This window comes from Ambystoma mexicanum, chromosome 9 (assembly GCF_040938575.1).
Source record: "Ambystoma mexicanum isolate Mex_15411 chromosome 9, UKY_AmexF1_1, whole genome shotgun sequence".
In the NCBI taxonomy this organism is placed as follows: domain Eukaryota; kingdom Metazoa; phylum Chordata; class Amphibia; order Caudata; family Ambystomatidae; genus Ambystoma; species Ambystoma mexicanum.
The window spans coordinates 282,236,438-282,254,917 of record NC_090931.1 but is presented as its reverse complement, the minus strand read 5'-3'; the positions used below and the strand labels follow the sequence as shown (position 1 = coordinate 282,254,917).

Here is an 18,480-nt window from a genome sequence, read left to right as displayed (position 1 = left end):
GGTCCACAAAGGCGGAGGAGATGTATGTAACGGGGGCAACCCATACCACGTGTCTGGCCTTCCCCTATATACTGACAAACAATTGATCACACTGTATCGCTTGAACTGGCACACCATTGCAAACCTGCGAGCACTGATTGAGCCAGCTCTCCAGAGCGCCATCACCGTCAGTACTGTCGTCCCACCCCTGACGAAGCTAGTGTGTGTCCTCCACTTCTGTGCCAAGGGTGCATTCCTCCACACTGTTTGGATGCTGCATGCATGTCCCAGCCAACATTCTCCAAAGTGCTGGGGAAAGTGTTGGATGCATTCATGAAGCATGCCCATCAGCACATCTCCCTACCCACCCCCGGGGCAAGGTGCATGCTGCAAAGGCGTGGTTCTACATCATTGACCAGTTCCCCAACGTCATAGCAGCAGTGGACAGCACACAGGTGGCATTAGTGCCCTCCAGGCAGTGGAGCTGGCATATCAGATTTGGAAAAGATATCATTCCATGAGCATTCAGATACGTGATGCAGATTTCACCATCAGGCACGGCTTGCCCGATATCCAGGTGACGCTATGATGCCATGGTCCTGAGGAACAGCACCGTCCCAGCTTACATGAACATACACAGAGAAGAGTGCACCTGGGTTTTGAGTAAGTAGTCAATCTGACAGTGATTAGGCACAAAGGCACACATGGAAACAGGTATGAGAACAAATGTGAGCAAACTACAAGTCCCATAATGCCTAGGCCAAGATGCATGAAATAAACAGTGGCGCATTACCCATCTTCCTCTGGCCACAGAGTGACCTCGGAAGGCTCTATAGGCTATCCTGGTATGTAAAAAAGAGGGGGTGAGGCGCGCACTCCAATTCCTGGCCAATATACTACCTGAAGAAAGAAAAAATATATAACTGGGTTAAATCCCAAAAGTGTCCAATTCACTGGGTTAGATCCCAATTGTTGTTAAAATGTTCACAGGGTTGGATCCTTTCTGCTGCATTTGTGCTGCTGTTCTCCTCCTCCTAGCGCTTTCGCGTCCCAACGCTCTTCAGGGAGGCTGTGTTGCCTTGCTTTTCAGGTTAATCCAATTAAATTGCTAATGCAGTCTCTAAGGATTATGGGAGCTGTAGTGAACAAATGTTGTTCAGTTCAGGTGACCAAGGAAAGATTCCCCTCCAGGAGCACACATCTTACCCTTAGCAGGGGGGGGGAACCATAACTATGGTTCTCCACTGTAGGGCAAAATATCCCCGGTGCTGCAGCCTCTGGAGTCCGGATCTCCATTTATATATTTTTTCTTTCTTCGGGTAGTATATTGGCCAGGAATTGGAGTGTGCGCCTCACCCCCTCTTTTTTACATGTATCCTGGTATGTAGGCACATGCTCCCTTGTCAATCAATCAAGGCCCCTACCAAATTCATCAAGCAAGCCATTCCCAGCCAATGCACACTGATAGGCCAGTAAAGGGCCCAGCCCCATTTCCATAGCATCACCACAGCATAGTTGATGCCCAAACAGACATAAACCCATGAACTATGATGCAGTACACACTGCACTCTTCTGCTTCTGCTCATTGTAAGCCATAGATGCAGCCCGCTCCCAGTGATGTGCGGTGTGTCATCCACAAACACATAGTAGCACACTAAGGCCACCTGCACAATAGGAATAGTAACAAACACTTTGACAACCAACAGTCATGTTGAACACTGGACCTTCTACCTGTTGTAGGTGACTCAGGCTATCTGCAGTTACCGTGGTTGATGACACCTTTGAGGAACCCTGGTACACAGCAGGAGGTAGCCTATAACGAGGCCCACAAGAGGACCAGAGCATGCATAAAGCACACATTTGGACTTCTGAAGGGAAGGATTAAGTACCTCCATCAAACAGTTGGGGCACTCATGTACAGCCCAGTTAAAGTAGGAAAAATCATTGTCATATGTGCAATGGTGCACAACATGTGCACATGTCGGAATTTTCCAATGCTTCCTAATGAGGACAATATGCCCCCTGACTCTGATGATGAACAAGATGGGGATGACAACAGGGCACCTGGGGTAGACACGAGGAAGTGAAAGAAGGACGCATAGTCCCCCATGACCCTATGGAAAACTATTTTTGATTCCGCATATACGCACCTGTCACTGTGCTGTTACCTTTCACTAAAAACACATGTATCACTGACATTAAATGAACACTGGATTCATTGGCTGTAGTCCAAAGTAATTTATTTAACATGTACACTCCCTCATCACCAAGACCGTACCCTCCCCAGAACCCTCATCCCCAACAAGCTAGCCTCCAGAGACCCTCATACCGAGCACCGTACCCTCCCCACACCCTCATCCCCAACACCTTACCCTTCGCACACCCTCAGGATGTGCGGTAAGTCACATGGAAGTGTCTACTTCTTTTTCTTGCAACTTTTTTGTGTTGGCGTGGTGGGAGGATGAATGTGCTGCTCAGAGCACCTTGGCAGTGTGCTTGCCATGGACCCCCCTGTTGGTGTGGCTGACACTGAATTGGCAGTTTCACACCCTCCGATATGTGGCAGGGTGAGGGTTGTGGTCAGTGACACATTCCCATTAGTGACAGGCGTGTGCTCTGCCAACTCCTGCACCCTTTGGCTCATTAGTGTGATGCTGGTTGTGCCATCTGCTGAATGCAGACACAAATGGTCCAAGGCAGAGCCACCTTCCTGGAGGTACCCGGCACACCATCTCACATTGCCTGGGAGTGTCCCAGTTACTCCTGGGCAATGAGTTCCATGGGCTCCTGACGGTGCTCAAGCTGTGTGAGCCTCTGCCAGATGGCGTGCATGCAGTGTGTGTTGTGGAACTGGGCCTGCGGGCACACGGTGGTGCCTTCTCTCAGTGCCAAAAGCCGGAAACCCGTCTGCATCACAATCCTCTGGAGTGAGTCAGTGTCATCACCATGGTGAGGATGCAGTGCACAGCGAGGCGATGACTGGTGTGCAGAGTTGGGATGCTGGGAAGGGGAGAGGAGTCCATACATATGAGGCTCAGTGTAGCAGCTGCAGAGGTTTGCTCAGTCGTGCATGACACATTTGCTGCAAAGCGGGAAGATAAAGTGTTGGTGTCCTGCACAGTGAGCTGGCCCACAGCCTCACTTGTGTCTGAGGTGGGGTTGTTGGTTTGGACCTCAGACCTGGTGCTAACAGTGGTGGGAGGCAGCTGAGGGGGTGGGGTGCATCTGCATGCTGTCCTATGGCCGCTGTGGTTGCCACAACAGTTGCAGGTGTGCTGATGCCCGCAGAGCTGACTGCAGTGGTGCTCTCGGGCAGCAAGGTCCTGGGGCTGAGCTTGTGGACACGACTACTTGCCTTCCTTAAGGCTGCATCGGGGGACAGTGCCGCATGTGCTGCTGCCGTAGTGGCACTTGCAGGAGCAGAAGTGGCAGATGTGTCCGAGAGCAGCATGACCTCCTGGCTGTCTTGTGTACCTGTTGGGAGGCATAGAACATGGCGTGATTATCCTTGTAGTAATGATGTTGGTGTGATTTCATGCATTTTAGCAGTCAGGTACTAGGAATACTTTGTGTGCTGGGTTCGAAGGTCCCAAAAGTGGCGTGTTCAAATAGCAGGCACTGCAACGGGTGACTGTGTTGATGTTTGGTTGTGATTTTTTGAAGTGTTACTAATGTATATCTTGTCTGGCACATAGGCTTTTGGACTTTCTGGTTGAGCAGGCTCATGAGTGCCCATGTAGACCTGGGCCCATGTTGTTTTTGCATTGACTGAAAATATCACCTCAGAAGTGTATTTTATTATATGTAAGCTTGCAAACGCTTTTTACACTTGTAGGTCATTTCAGATGATGTCATCGGGTTTAAATGTCATGTGATGTTATTTCATATGATAGCATAAGGATCAAAGGTCATATGACATGACTTCCTGTCATGTTATCGGGTGTGTGATGTCACTTTCACTATTCCACACGTTTTGGTGAATTGACATCCCTGGGTTTCTTGGCAGGTCTTCTCCTCAGACCTTGGCTTTCAAGAGCTTTTTCCCCAGACCTTGGCATCAGGTTTCTTGGTAGGGCTCCTGGCAGACCTTGGGATGCAGGTTTCTTGACAGGTTTTGAGTATTATTTTCCTTCCTATCAGCCAGGTCCTGTTGGAACCTCTTCTGCCTCTGGCAGGTATTTCTCTCCCCTTCTTTGGGTCCTTGTCAGGCAGATTAAATTCCTTAGGTTGTCCTCCTGCCACGGGTAAGTATTTCAACCTCTGGGACACTGGTGGAGGCCCTATGCCTGGGTCCCAATTCTCACAAGGTCAAGAAGTGTGGTCTTCCACCTCCTAGCTAGTCTATGCGCCGAAGTCTCTCTTGAAGGGTTGTTCTTCCATTTGGTTGTCAGAAGCCGCTCCCAGAACCTAGCAGGATTCCACTAGCTAGCAATCTTCCTAGGTTCTTCCTTCCTCGTGATTTCCTCTTGGTACAAGCAAGTAGGGTCAGACACGTCTATATCCCTCAAGGTCCTCACCTGACTGGTGTTTGCCAGTACCTTTTATCCTTCTCTCAATGGGATTGGGCCTCCTCTCTTTCTCCCCATAGGGTATTCGAGCATGAGGTTTGAATTTGGGAAGCTGATTGGTTATTTCCCTTGTTTAGGTGACTCCCCTTCCTTATCTCTTTATTGGTTTCTAGCCCGGATTGGGTAATTATTTGATTTTCTTGATTTTACTTAATGAGGTCCTGCAAGACATTAAAGGTTGGCGCGGTAGACATCAGCATCTTAGAACATACAAGCTGCGGAGTGCGAAGTTACACAGGTCCATATCCCCTTGCTCTCAATGGCCCTATTGTTTCCCCAGACCTGTTAGCACGCTGTGCATGCTCTCCTCAGCTTCTCAGCCTGCGTTCAGGTAATGCTCGCTAGAAAGCATGCTGGAGTCTGCGAGCATTGCAGGTTTGCCATCCTGCCAATTCTTTGCATTCGCCTTCCTGTTGTGTTCGGTGAGCGCTGCAAATCCTTGGTAATTTTTCCCCAAGCATGGGGGTCGTTTCTGGATCAGATCCAACTCGAATTCTTCATTATAATGTCTGTGTGGTTTTCATGGAACTTATCCTCTGAAAAAAAACTACATGACTGACATAATGATTCCAAGTATCGAATACAAACTTTGGCACCCAACTGATTAAGCAGGTGCCTGCTGGAATTCTGGGGCTTGTAGTTGCCCTAGTCCCTGTCTACCCTCACGGGGCAGTCGGAATGGTTAACGAGTCGCCTGTGGAGTATTGGGCCTTTGGGATCCCACCTTGTCTGCTCTCCTTCTGGGGAGGTGCATCTGGTAGGGACTGGTCCAGCCTTGTCTTTATTAACCCTATAGTTAAAGATGGGGAATATGGTGAACTCTCCACAAAGGAGACAAAAGTTTGATACATGTTAATTGTTTTGTACTAGATTATAGGATATCCCATATTATAACAAATGTAAGCATACATCAGACTAGATTTTAGTATCGCAAGAATTGTTAAAACTATATAATATGAAATAAAAATATACACATCAAAACTTTACAACTTCATTCTCAACAAAGACAAGCTTTTCGTTATAAAGAAGCTGGCATATTGGCTCTGCCAATCCTTGTTATAGAATTCTGGCTGAACAACACTGCCCTATAGCCAACTTCTCTATGGCTATTCTATGCTGCTCGGAACCTCACTCTTTGAATGTTATGGGGAGTGTGAAGGGCTTTCTCAGCACTAGTTATGACTATGGGTCTACTGAAATTCAGCTTTGAGTAAGTATTTTGCCGAATTCTGGCTGAAAAATTGCTATTTGGCAACAGACTAACCATTTTTTGCTATTCGGGTCCAGCCAAATACTTTTCCATCCCATTTTAATGCAATGTAGAAAGGGCCAGCCTCTGAGCTCCATGTCAAATAAGAAAAGTGTAATTGTGTGACAGATTGACAGATTTTTTGTTTGCTTCATATTCTGTATCTATATAAATATTGGCACATAATATGGAGCATAAAAGAAAAGTGTCCTTCCATCACAGAACGACACTTTTGCTTTTTTACAGAGAGCTCAGAATCAGCCCCAGAGAGGCTAATGTGGAGTGCAGATTAAAAAAGAGAATGGAATGAATTAAACAGTGTTTGAAAGCATTCCTGCTTAAATGTGAGACTATGGTGTGTATGTTTGTGCATTGGAGAGAAGAGGGGAGCTTGGATTGCTCCTATGGGGAATTCCTATGGAGAAACTTGAATTCATAACAGGTAGAACTGTGGTAGTCAGCTATAAACCAGGCAGAGTGACATGCCCCCAAATAAAAGGCTTCTGATGTACTTCAATTTGGGAAATCTTTCCTGTTCCCGTGTGGACCAGTCTGCCAGACAGGGGGAGTATAGAGAGATTGCAGATTGATGTGAGAACTCTGTAGGAGACAGTCAGGGAGCTCTGCTCTTTTGAGTGAAATAGATAGGGGGTGGGGGATGTTTGGAAAGTAGCGAAATTCCCTGTAGGCGGGCAGCCTTTACTAGGTCAATAGGCCTGCAGACAAGTCAGTTCCATGTCAGGCAGCGCAAGATGCAGCCAACATTTCCAAACCTATAATGGTCTCTTGGGAGAACTTGCTCATTGAGAATAACTTAAATAAAACTATAGGCCAGTCTGTCCCAACCGGAGGCGCGTGAGAGGGCAGCGATAGATACCACTGTGTCTGCTGGTGTTGTGGGGTGGAGAGTTGAAGAGTGAGAAACAGAGAAAAAGCGGCAGAGACTTGCATCCGTTTCTATGGTGGAAAAGAGGTTGGGTAAGTGATTGTGGCTTGCTATTTGGTCAAACTTGAGTAGCTGCCCAACAGGCGAGGGCTTTCTAAGAGCTTGAAGGGTTTGGCCAGATTCAGTCACATGTCAGACCTGCCTACGTGTGGTAACCCTTGATCCAGCCTTCCCTAGTAAAAAAGAAATCCACTTTTTGGATTGTTTTGGGATTGCTTCTGGCTTGTTTTCAAGCTGCAGATTTTTTTTGGATTTATTTTGGATTTTTTGGGGATTTTTTCAAGCAAGGATTTATTTGCCTTGGGTAGGAGGATTTATTTTGGAGTTTTACTGACTTGTTTCTCAGTAAAAACAATCCACTAACACTAATTGGCAGGCAAGCATTTCTAAAGGATTTATTTTGGAGTTTTACTGACTTGTTTCTCAGTAAGAACAATCCACTAACACTAATTGGCAGGCAGGCATTTCTAAAGGATTTATTTTGGAGTTTTACTGACTTGTTTCTCAGTAAAAATAATCCACTAACACTAATTGGCAGGCAGGCATTTCTAAAGGATTTATTTTGGAGTTTTACTGACTTGTTTCTCAGTAAAAACAATCCACTAACACTAATTGGCAGGCAGGCATTTCTAAAGGATTTATTTTGGAGTTTTACTGACTTGTTTCTCAGTAAAAACAATCCACTAACACTAATTGGCAGGCAGGCATTTCTACAGGATTTATTTTGTATTTTTTTCATCTTGTTTCTCAATAGAACCAATCCAGCAACACTACACATTTTTACTGCATTTATTTTGGATTCTTTTGCAAGCAAGGCTACATTGGAAGATTTATTTTTGATTTTTTCCAACTTGTATCTCTGTAAAAACAATCCAGTAACATAGGCACACATTTTTACTTCATTTAAATGTTGGAAAAATAATGTCAAACTGCACTTAACTAATTTCTCCAGTAAATAATGCCCAGTCGCTATCATTCAGGGTGTATCAATTTGCAGCAATGGGTAGAAGGAATGCTAACACCTCGGCCATCCCATCTCCCATCGCGCCACCTGACTCGCTGGATGGTGGCTGACTGTCTCCTGCCTGCCACCCGGTACAGCTGTACCCCTCCTCTGTGCTCCTCTGTTTACCACCCCTGGCTGTATATCTGTTCTGTTACGTTTGAAAAAAAAGAATGCACCCGCAATTACTATTTTATTTCTTTCTTTTATTTATTGGATACTTTGTAAGTCCCCTACACATAAAATGGTGTTTCAAGGCACCTCAAGACAAAATAAAGGGGGCAGGAGAGAACAAGGGAGAAAGATAACAACATTCCGGCTATGCCTTGTGACATTTGGATCATTGGCAGCAAACCATGCCTGAATAGCCTACTGTCTCTACCCCAAACAATAAATACTATGTATGGTACTCTTAAATAATTTACATTTCTTATGCAGATGTAAGTAAACCAAGCAGAAAAGAAGCAGAAAAGAAATAATATGATTACCAGGTGGGGCTAGTGGCCGGCACTTGCTTCTGGCAGGCACTGGGCCACGATGGGGGGTTAGGCCAGAGTCCTAGGTGAGGCTTGTGCTGGCCCGAGCTCCGCTGGGATCTCCTAGCTCTAGTCTCCCCACCTAAGAAAACACTCCTTTTGGGTTTAGCTTTAAAAATGCCATATCACAGTGAGAAAACATGTCCAAACTGGATGTACAATGTAGGCCAGTCTTATAGTCAGGCCTGGCCGAAGAGGTATGGGGGCCTAATTCAACATGATGGTTGGGGGACCCTTTGCTTACAATGCAAAACAGTCTGAGGCACCTGTGGGGTGCATACATCATAATGGAGAGCAAGAAATACAGCCATGGGTTAATAGCTGCCGATTTTCCCATTGCACTTGCACGATGCAAATGCAACGTGCCTGAAGATCCTCTGTCTGTTCTCCCTTGTCTTCTCCCCTAAATTGCACTGGTAAAACTGCAAAATCGCTGACGGGCCTATTTGCAGTGTCTCAACTGTTAAATGTATATTACACACTTACTGTGCCTCTGGAGACTATTATCGTCTCAGAATTTCAAGGTATACTAGACTGGGGGCAGCAAGATCAAAATGATTTTCCCATGATAAGACACTTTAGGGAAGTGGTGAAATCAGGATTGGAGTCCAGTCTTGCAATTAAAGTACTTAACCACATATCTTCCCAGCTACAGCTTGTGGACATGTCTGGGTTTTGATGGAGATGGCTTAAAAAGTATGCAAATCACATGATAAACCACGCTGACAAACATTTCCTTATAGAAATATGTGTAACACGAAAAAGAAAAAAAACAATTTTTGTTGCCCCAACCCATCCTCCTCCCCATTTTCACTGGAAAGCTACAAGTACCAGAAGTAATATAAGCCCAATCTCCAAGTAAAAACCACTGAACAGGTTATCATGCCATGTTCATTCTAGAGAGGAGTGCCTGCTACCTTTTTTGTATTTTTTCAAGGAACTTGGGGTTGGTCATCCTCCATTACCTGGGAGAACACAGACGTGGACCCCTTGCTCACTGTGCTCAGAGAGGCACAGCTCCACCTCACTGATGGGACCCAACAAGGCTGAAACACGTGTATGGGGTTGCTGTTGGTACTCTTGTTCAAAGGAGGTTTGCCTGGCATTTTGGTGCTGTAGTGTCCTTGTGGGCGGGACAAAGACTGATATGCAAATGGATATTCCTCCTTTGTGAAAAGTACAGTGAGCAAAAAGTGATGGCTGCGGACTCTCAAGTGGGTAAAAACCATTGAACAGGTTATTATGCCATGTTTATTCTAGAGAGGTGTGCCTGCTACCTCTTTTGTATTTAAGCTCCATGGGGTTTGCAAATGTGATTAGACACACAACAAAATGTATTTTGTGGTAATAATATGGTCACCTACATTTAGTCATTGTTTGACTAATAAAGAGAATGCAATTTAACTGTGCTGTTCATAACAAAATGTGTTTTAAAAAAGAGTTTCTGAGGAGAGTGGGGTTACATTTGCTGGGTATACACTCTGTTCTATGTATAGTTATGGTATTCTGTTAAATGTCTTAATTTTGACACCTTACCACAGCGTTTTAAATGAGTGCTCTTTCCTGCTTATTTAGTTGGGAGTCGGCTTGTTTTGGGCTTCTTTTGCAGGGTCATTTGGCTTTTTTTTCTCGGGCCTGGCAGCGTGGGCAGCAATGGCGGCGGAAGAAGAAGATACGATGGTGGCCGTGCTCCTTGTGGGCACGAAAAACGAGATAAATACCATACCAGAGGTAAGTGTGCACACGTTTAGGGCACCTTTATTTATGTGGATGTGTATCTGGACACAATCTGGAGCACTGCGCACTCCACGAATATCGAGGGGCATGGAGGGGAGATGCGGGAAAAAAATAATCTTATTTCAAAGTCATGCTGGAAAGGAAGGAGGCTCTGACGGACTTATTCTGTGGCCCGAGGGACTGCTGAGGGAGGGTTAGAGAGGAATTCAGGAGGTGAGCCCCGGAGCAGTGTGCTGATCGAGAAACAAAGTTCACCCGTCAACACAAGCAGGCGCACTCGCCATCTAGCCCAGCACAACTATGAACTGGGGATTTATGGCACAGCCGGTTCCCCGTATGTCTCCTTCTCCCATTTCCAGGGCAGGGCACAACTGTAAACATCTGTCTACTGGGCAAAAGAGAATGGCAGTTCAATCTCACTGCTGTCTTTGAACGCGAAGCTTATCCTGTGTCATGCGTTACTTATTCACTTCAAACTGTTCAGCGCGCCATTAAAACCATCTAAACGCTGCGCCTGAGGGTTGAACACTAAACAGTTTAGTACCACAGTGACCGGAGCTGGATCTTTGAAGAAACCGTGCATGTATTGTAAAAACACATTGCAAAATGTTGCGGCCATTGACCACAGTACTGAAATTGCCAGAATCAATGACCCTGTAGAAGGGTCAGATGGGGTACTGGGTGTCACTGCCTGTAGGATCAAAGGACAGTGGCTCAGAGCAGGCAGGCAGCACGTGCATGGTCGAGAAACCCAGGTCTAAAAGGATGACTTAAGAGACCATCCTGGAGTCATCCGATGATCATCAAACTACATTAGAAGTCATTCCCACATCATCAGAAGTCATCACGCTGTTAAAGTCATCAGCAAATGTCTCAGAATGGTGGGTGATGAATTGGGGATGGGTTTAGGATGACTTGCTGATGATGCCAACATCATCCCTATTTTAGAAAACTCTTTGTTCCTGATGATTTTAGGATGACTTGCCGATTACGTCAAGAGCATCAACAGGTTTGCCCCAGATGATTCTGGGATGACCTGCTGATTACTTGAAGAGCATGTTAAGCCCTGATGATTTGGGGATAATTCTGGGATGACTTGCCGATTACTACAAGAGCATCACCATGAAACATGTTTATGTATCGCAAACTATTCTTAAAATTGGGCTTTTTTCGCTGCCGGCTGTCCCCGGGATAACCACAAGTTGGCGCCCCTGGTACTGGGTGCTGCACCGGGAAACATCCAAGATGTATTGAACATGTAAAACAAAACGTTTCATGAAGTAAAATATTTCCTGATATTTGTTCAGATTCAATATAGCCTGCATACGAAAGGAACACAATTGTAAAAAAAATAATACTTGTTACTATTTCAGTTCGTGCACACCATACTCATGTGTCCAGCAAATGGCAGCTTCTAAATACGTTCAGCACTATGACTATTAAAACACTATTTGAAATGCATACACAGCCAGTCTTACTGTTTTCGCTTGTGCAACATATAACCATTGTCCCCATTTGTACCCTGTACATCAAATTATATATATACTGGATAAGTGAACGAACTTGCTGTTGTTTGATGGGCTGATTTCCTGAAATGGCGTACGACCACAATATATATATATATATCATGGCCTGCTGTAGCGGCCATGTAGTTATGGTTAAGTTGCTAAACCCATAGGAAATTAACCATAACGTCCCCTTAACAATGTTTTTTATTGAATGAATATATATATATATATATACACACACACACACACACACAGCACTGTGTAATAAAAATGCGTATCCGGGACACACAGATCGTTGAAAACGTGTAACTGTCCTAATTTTATGTTTGCATTCTGGGACTTGTAGTCTTGCCGTTGTAATGGCGCTACAAATCCCGGAATACAAATAAAAAAATATATAGGCATTGCCCTGTAGGCCAGTCCAGGCCTGGCAGCATCCCGGCAATGTAGACATGGCTCTCTTCATATGAAATCGTGCAGGTCAGGGCATGGGACCATTGGTGGAGGGCTTTGCAGTTCCCTCACTGGGCTGTCTCCATGTAGCTTTCATCTCGGGTCAGGTTGCCTTGGCAGACCTGCTGGGCTGCAGGTGCTCCATTTTTAAAATGTAAACTGCTTTTCACTTTACCGAAACATGGGCCCAATTCTGAAGTCCATGTAAAATTGGAAAAGTATTGTTCCTTGGTGGAACAACACTTTTCCTAAAAGCACCGTATTCTGTGACATTAAGAATGTGGGGGTACAGACATCAAAGCTTCCAGTGTCCCTAATATGGCCTGACAATGGCCATAGTGCCTCTGAGGAGTGCAGGACAGGCACTGCCTGGGGATTCTCCTTGCAGAGCGCGAAAAGGAGTTAAAATACGGTGCCTGTGAGGTATCGTTAACATCTATTGTGCAAGTCTTTCCTATGTAAGCTGCACATTTCCCAGATGGCTGTACCACTTTTCTGATTTACTGAAAGCATAAAGACACTTTTGTAAGTCAGAAATGGCAGAGTTTTGAGAAATGCTCAGAAATTAGAAAATGGCAGTTTTGAGAAATGTTCAAAGTGACACCTGAGAGAATTGTGTCTTTATTTAAAAGTTTTCAAGCTTCAGATTTTTTTTCCATTTATTTTGGATTTGGGGGATTTTTTCCAAGCAACGATTTGTTTGTCTTGGGCTGCAGGAGTTTTGGGGATTTTTTTACTGACTTCTTTCTCAGTAAAAACAAGCCACTAACACTACTTTTTATTTTAACTTAGTATATGTGTGTTTTCTCTATGTTTCTGAATTGTGCTGTTTCTTACTTTTGAAACCCACTCATGGCGTTTACATGTGCGCTTGCTTTTTTCGGTTAATTTGGGTGGGTCAGCTTGTTTTGGGCTTTTTTCGTACGGCGATGCAGCGCGTTTTTTCCTTCCACCTGGGAACACTGGACACCAGCTGAGCAATGGCGGACGAGATTCGAGCGTGGATCATGCTGCTGGGATCGATAAACAAAGCCAGAATCATTGGGTAAGGAGCTGATGTACACGTTTTAGGCTTTATTTCAGAGTGAGCCTTTTGCATAGTGAGGAGTGTGTCTCTCGGGAGCCACACAGGTTGTGTTGATTTATGAGGCAGACTCTGCCTTTGTAGTGCGCGCTCCCCACGTCCAGCGCCCCCATCCGCCTCCTTGGACCAGCGACGCCATTTCTCCGTGAGCCTCCAAGCAGGGAGCACTGTTGCAGACCCTTGGTGTATATCATATGTTCTCCTGCTAAAGGCCGGCACAGTGCGTTTATCTGCAGGACACCGGCATGTTTTCCTTCCCTGGATAACAGGCTGCTGGCACATTTCATTACTTTCACACGGCGCAGCTCTAACCTGCTTTACAAGTGATATTCAAGCAGGCTAGAGCTTTACAGGAGAACATATAATATACACACGTGTCTGCAACATTCTGCTCCATTGTTTTCATACGACTTCAATGATCCAGCGTCATATATGCCAGCTATGGCTTTTGGGAGTTTCAGTCCAAAACACATCAACGTACCATGCAGCTGCAATTGTACTCGGAGCTGGGATTGGGTGTATGTGTATCATAGGCAGTGTGGGAGGGAAGGGGTGCAGTGGGCGCGCCTAGACCTACTGCAATTGATTTACTGGCACAACTGCACTTTATCACAAAACCAGCTGAGTTTTCGGGAGGGGCCAATGTATAGGACATGACGCATGGGTGGCACCTCAAAGAAAAGGAGCCTACAGTCGTAAATCCTACTTTGGAAGCTGTGCAGTTAGAGCAGCATCTGTGGGGTTCGATGGGGGGGGGGGGGCTAATTTAATGAATATGTTGACCCAACTGTGCATTTTGAAAGCTCACTGAGGCCACGACTGTATTCAAAACGACCACATCCCTTTCAATTTACCCGCATTTGGCTGTCCTCTAAGAAATTCATACAGATTAAGAAAGTTCGTGCATATGTAGCCCCTTTTTCCCCAGGTCTAACTTGGGAGCCTGCACTTGAATGGGACAATAAGTGGGGGGGGGGGGTGGTTTGGAAAGATAGCCACAAGGATAACCTGAGGCGTTTCACACAGTACACATTAGCTCTACATCGTGTGCCATCATCTGGGTGTAGTTGGTCACAGCTGTTTCACTGCATTTGGTGAAAGGCCGTTTTGCCAGGTTTTTTTGCTGCATTTTTGTTATGGGGTTTGGGGTAGGGGAAAATTAAGTAATTGTGGGTGTTGGGAGTGCGCCCCCATAGATAAATGGGGCAAAATGGGCAGGCGCCGTGGTGGTCCATCTCCCCTTGAATCATCTTTCCCTTCCCTGTTGATGCTCTACATTCATGGCTGCCTCTCCCTTGCCAGATGCCTTAGAAATATTGCCTTCTGCTTTCCTTAATCGGCTGTTGCAAGACCCCCCCCTGTGGCATGGAACATGCACATTCGCAACCACTGGAATGTAAACATGTCTGTCTTCAGCACTTAGCAATGGCTGGTTTGCTTTCGTCTTTGCAATTTTTTTTGGCAAATGGCCTGAACGATGGCACATGAATGCGGTTGCACATTGATGGTGCCATTTCACGACCAGGTCCATTCCACTGAATGCCCAGCACCTCTGAAAAGCTGGTGGAGATGATTGATCAAACCGCAGTCGCTTTGACATCTGTGCAGAGCCTGCTGACGCAGGTTCGAATCCCGGCAGCCCCAAACTCAGCCTTTTATCCTTCCGAGGTCGATAAATGAGCACCACACACCGTGGGTAATAATAAGCAGCACTCGGATACCTGAGGGTTCGTAGCACTATATAAATGCTAAATTATTATTATTATTATCCTGGCTCAGTTTGTTGGATCAGCCTGACAAAAGCACAATGTTGTATTTGAACAGCAGAAGTAGTTATAAAGCAACATACATTTGAGTAAAATGGTTATTCTTTAGGGCAGGGGTGCACAACTGATTTTGACAGTTGGCCAAAAGTACCTTACATGATGGCTATAGTGGGCTGAAAAGTAAATGTGGGCGGGGCGGTAGGCGCAGCAGGCGTGGCGGGAAGCTTGGCCCCACCCCTCAACCAAACACTATGCCCCATGGCGCTCAACCAAACACTATGCCCCATGGCTCCCCCACCCCTCAACCAAACACTATGCCCCATGGCCCCCCCACCCCCAACCAAACACTATGCCGCATGACACCCACCCCTCAACCAAACACTATGCCCCATGCCACCAAGCATGCACCATGCATACATACTCATACAGACCCAAACCCCCCCACACCCAACTCGGCACACAAACTCACAAGCATACACCAATACACTATGCACCCATACAGACCCGAACTCCCCACCCCCCAACTCGGCACACAAACTCACAAGCATACACCAATACACTATGCACCCATACAGACTCGAACCCCCCCACCCCCCAACTCAGCACACAAACCCACAAGCATACACCAATACACTATGCACCCATACAGACCCGAACTCCCACCCCCAACTCAGCACACAAACTCACAAGCATACAGACCCCCAACTCACCATACAAACTCGCAAGCACATTCAGGCAGTCGCGACACACACTCCCCCTCCGCATCTCAACATACACTGAACTTGCACACAAACACATTCAGTCAGACCCGACACACACACCCCCTCCGCATCTCGACACACACTGCACTTGCACACAAACGCATTCAGTCAGACCCGACACACACCCCAACCCCGCATCTCAACATACACTGAACTTGCACACAAACACGTTCAGGCAGACGCGACACACACCCCAACCCCGCATCTCAACATACACTGGACTTGCACACAAAAACAAACATTCAGGCAGACCCGACACACACCCCACCCCCGGATCTCAACATACAAGCAGCACAAAGATCCAACAAACACACACGCTCGGAAGACAACAAAGACTTTCCTAATGGAGGGGGCCGATGCTGCTTGCCGGCCGCCCTCCATTAGGAAAGTCTTTGTTGCTGGCGGGCCGGACAAAACGGCATGGCTGGCCGCAACTGGCCCGCGGGCCTTATGTTATGCACCCATACTTTAGGGTATATCCTACTTTTTTCATCTTAACACTTCCAGACTTGTTCAGTTGCTTCGTTGAACTGCTTTGTGGCTGAAGGCAGACCTGGTTAAGACATTTTTTTTATCACAGCAGTAGTGGGTTTACAACTCCAATTAAGTAATTAACTCTTAGAATACTGCTTTGAAAATCACAGGCAGGCACTTTAAGCGCAGGCACTTTAAGCGCAAAGTCTGATAAGGCTTGATTAAAGTGAGCTCAAAGTTCCCATAAGGAGGTATTTTGGGAGGGGCAGGATCTGGGTGTAAATGGCCATAGGGATTAAAATGACCATGGGCAGTCAATATTTCGGCAAATAACCAAACGCCTACTGGCTTTGTGTGCCTAGGTGTTCACCATTTCAGAAGTTCAGGTAAGACTGGCACCTGCCCGAGACACTTCCATGGGTGGGTTCCTAACAAACTTCCTTACTTGCTGGGCTGTGTCTGGGTACCCATCTGGCTCCCTGCGCTGGTTCCGGGTCTTGGTAATTGTCATTAGAATGCGTACTGTATTAAAATGTGTAATATTAATATTTGTGCTATTATTTCAGCATACTGGGACACAGTGGATTCCTGTCAGCAGGTAGCAGTTGAGCACTGCTTGGAACTGGCCGTTCAGTGGATATAGAGGAGGCGGACAGGAGCCACAGAAAAAGTTTTCCCGATACAAATCCCAACCCTGGTCCATCAACTGCATCAGAGGTAAGTGCCATTGGAGTTAACCAAAAGTTGGTTTGTGCCCTTATGAAATAAATAAATGCTTTTTCTCTATCCAAATACTATCGGTTGTAGGCTTCTGTGTCTCCACCCCAATCTCAAACCCTCCTCCCCAACATTCCTATGAAGCCATAGGGCTTCTAGACGACTGTGTCAGAGGGTGGGAAAAGGTAGCTCAAATACTGTGGCTCATGTATTAACCGGTTATTGTCCATCACTCATTATATGCCCACATGCAAACATATTGCTTTGTCCATTACTTATGACCCGTTAAGCTTCAAATGTCATAGTGGTGTCCTATGTTATTTTTTTAGATTGTTACAAAAGCAAGCACGCACATAGTTAAATTCCCATAGGTATATAATATCGGCATCAGTTGGCCCGGGAGCCAAATTTAGCTCCTGGTAAGCATGGTGTAAAGCTAACCAGGCTCTTCAAGGCTACAAACAGGGCTAAATAGCCCCCAGCTCCGCTCAATTTCAAACCCTGTGTATTTGTTTTGCTTGTATGGCTCCTTTACCAATGCACTGTCCATGGGGGAAACACGAGATTGGTAATTTCTTCACAATATACCAATTATGGAAAGAAGATAAACGGAGAGCCACTTCCTGGGGAAGTGACACTAATCTATATTAAATTCTAAGGAATTGCCATGGTTTCAACCAGATTTACAGCTTTGAGAAATGTAGTAATTCGAATTACGAAAGCACATTAGAGGGTGTACAGTGAAAATTGCCTATGCTTTATTTCTCACAGCCATGTGTCAACCAAAAAGTACTTTGCTTGCTCTTTTCAAACTTTTTACACAAATCTTTTTTGCGTTTCAGAATGTATCCATGTTAAAGCCAGGGAAATGGGCTTTCCAGTACTCTCTGCATCCGAGTGCAGAAAAGCCCTCCAACACAAAATTGGGAACTACCGGATGAAGAAGGAGCCAAACCTCGTCTTTTCTACACAAGTGTAGTTCCACATTCCCTTGCTCTTTTGCCTCGTCCTGGATACTAGTGTGACTCCCTGGACTGGTTCTCTTTCCCCTCTCAACCTTGCTCCCTGGGCTGGTCCCCACCGGACTCGCTTGCTCCCTAGGCTGGGCCTGTATACTCGTGTGACACCCCTGGACTGGTTCCGTGTCCCCTATCACCCTTGCTCCCTGGGCTGGACCGAACCTGACTGGTTCTGGGTCCCCTCTCACCCTTTATTTTTAAATTGTGAAGCACCCGTGTTTGGGATTGCTACAGTTGTGTTTTTGTGCTATGTACACAGTGTCCGATTGAACCTCTGCCTCTTTTTAATAAATATAGTCGGGGAAAAAAAAACGTGTCGCTTCTTTTTAAATATAGTTTATATGCCATTACATGGTCTTGACTTTCATGGCCATTTTACCTAAATGACTGTGACCTAATTAGTCATCACTATTGTTCTAAAGGCAATTCAAAATGCAACTCTCTGAAATGGGCAGCAATTAAGCCACAGTGACGCTTTTAAAGCCCAATTCAACAAGGTGCACCAAATGTGTTTTTAAGCATTTCTTTTCAGGATTATAGTAAACATTATTTTTGTTAAAACTCCTAAATTTATTTCCAGCTCATAAACCGAAACAATGCCTATATTGTTAAAGAATATTTTTGGGATTGCTTTGTTGTTTTGATTTGTAAAGTATTATTTGGTGACTACATTAATTGCT

General features: G+C 45.6%; 1 long non-coding RNA gene across 1 annotated transcript; it reads left to right on the top strand.

Annotated features, from left to right (window-relative positions):
• The first annotated feature begins 12,873 nt into the window (after nucleotides 1-12,873).
• LOC138487967 (uncharacterized) lies at nucleotides 12,874-18,112 on the top strand. The gene is made up of 3 exons (XR_011274559.1): nucleotides 12,874-13,024; nucleotides 16,631-16,781; nucleotides 17,624-18,112. It is a non-coding gene; the product is annotated as an uncharacterized lncRNA (long non-coding RNA).
• Nucleotides 18,113-18,480: the final 368 nt, after the last annotated feature.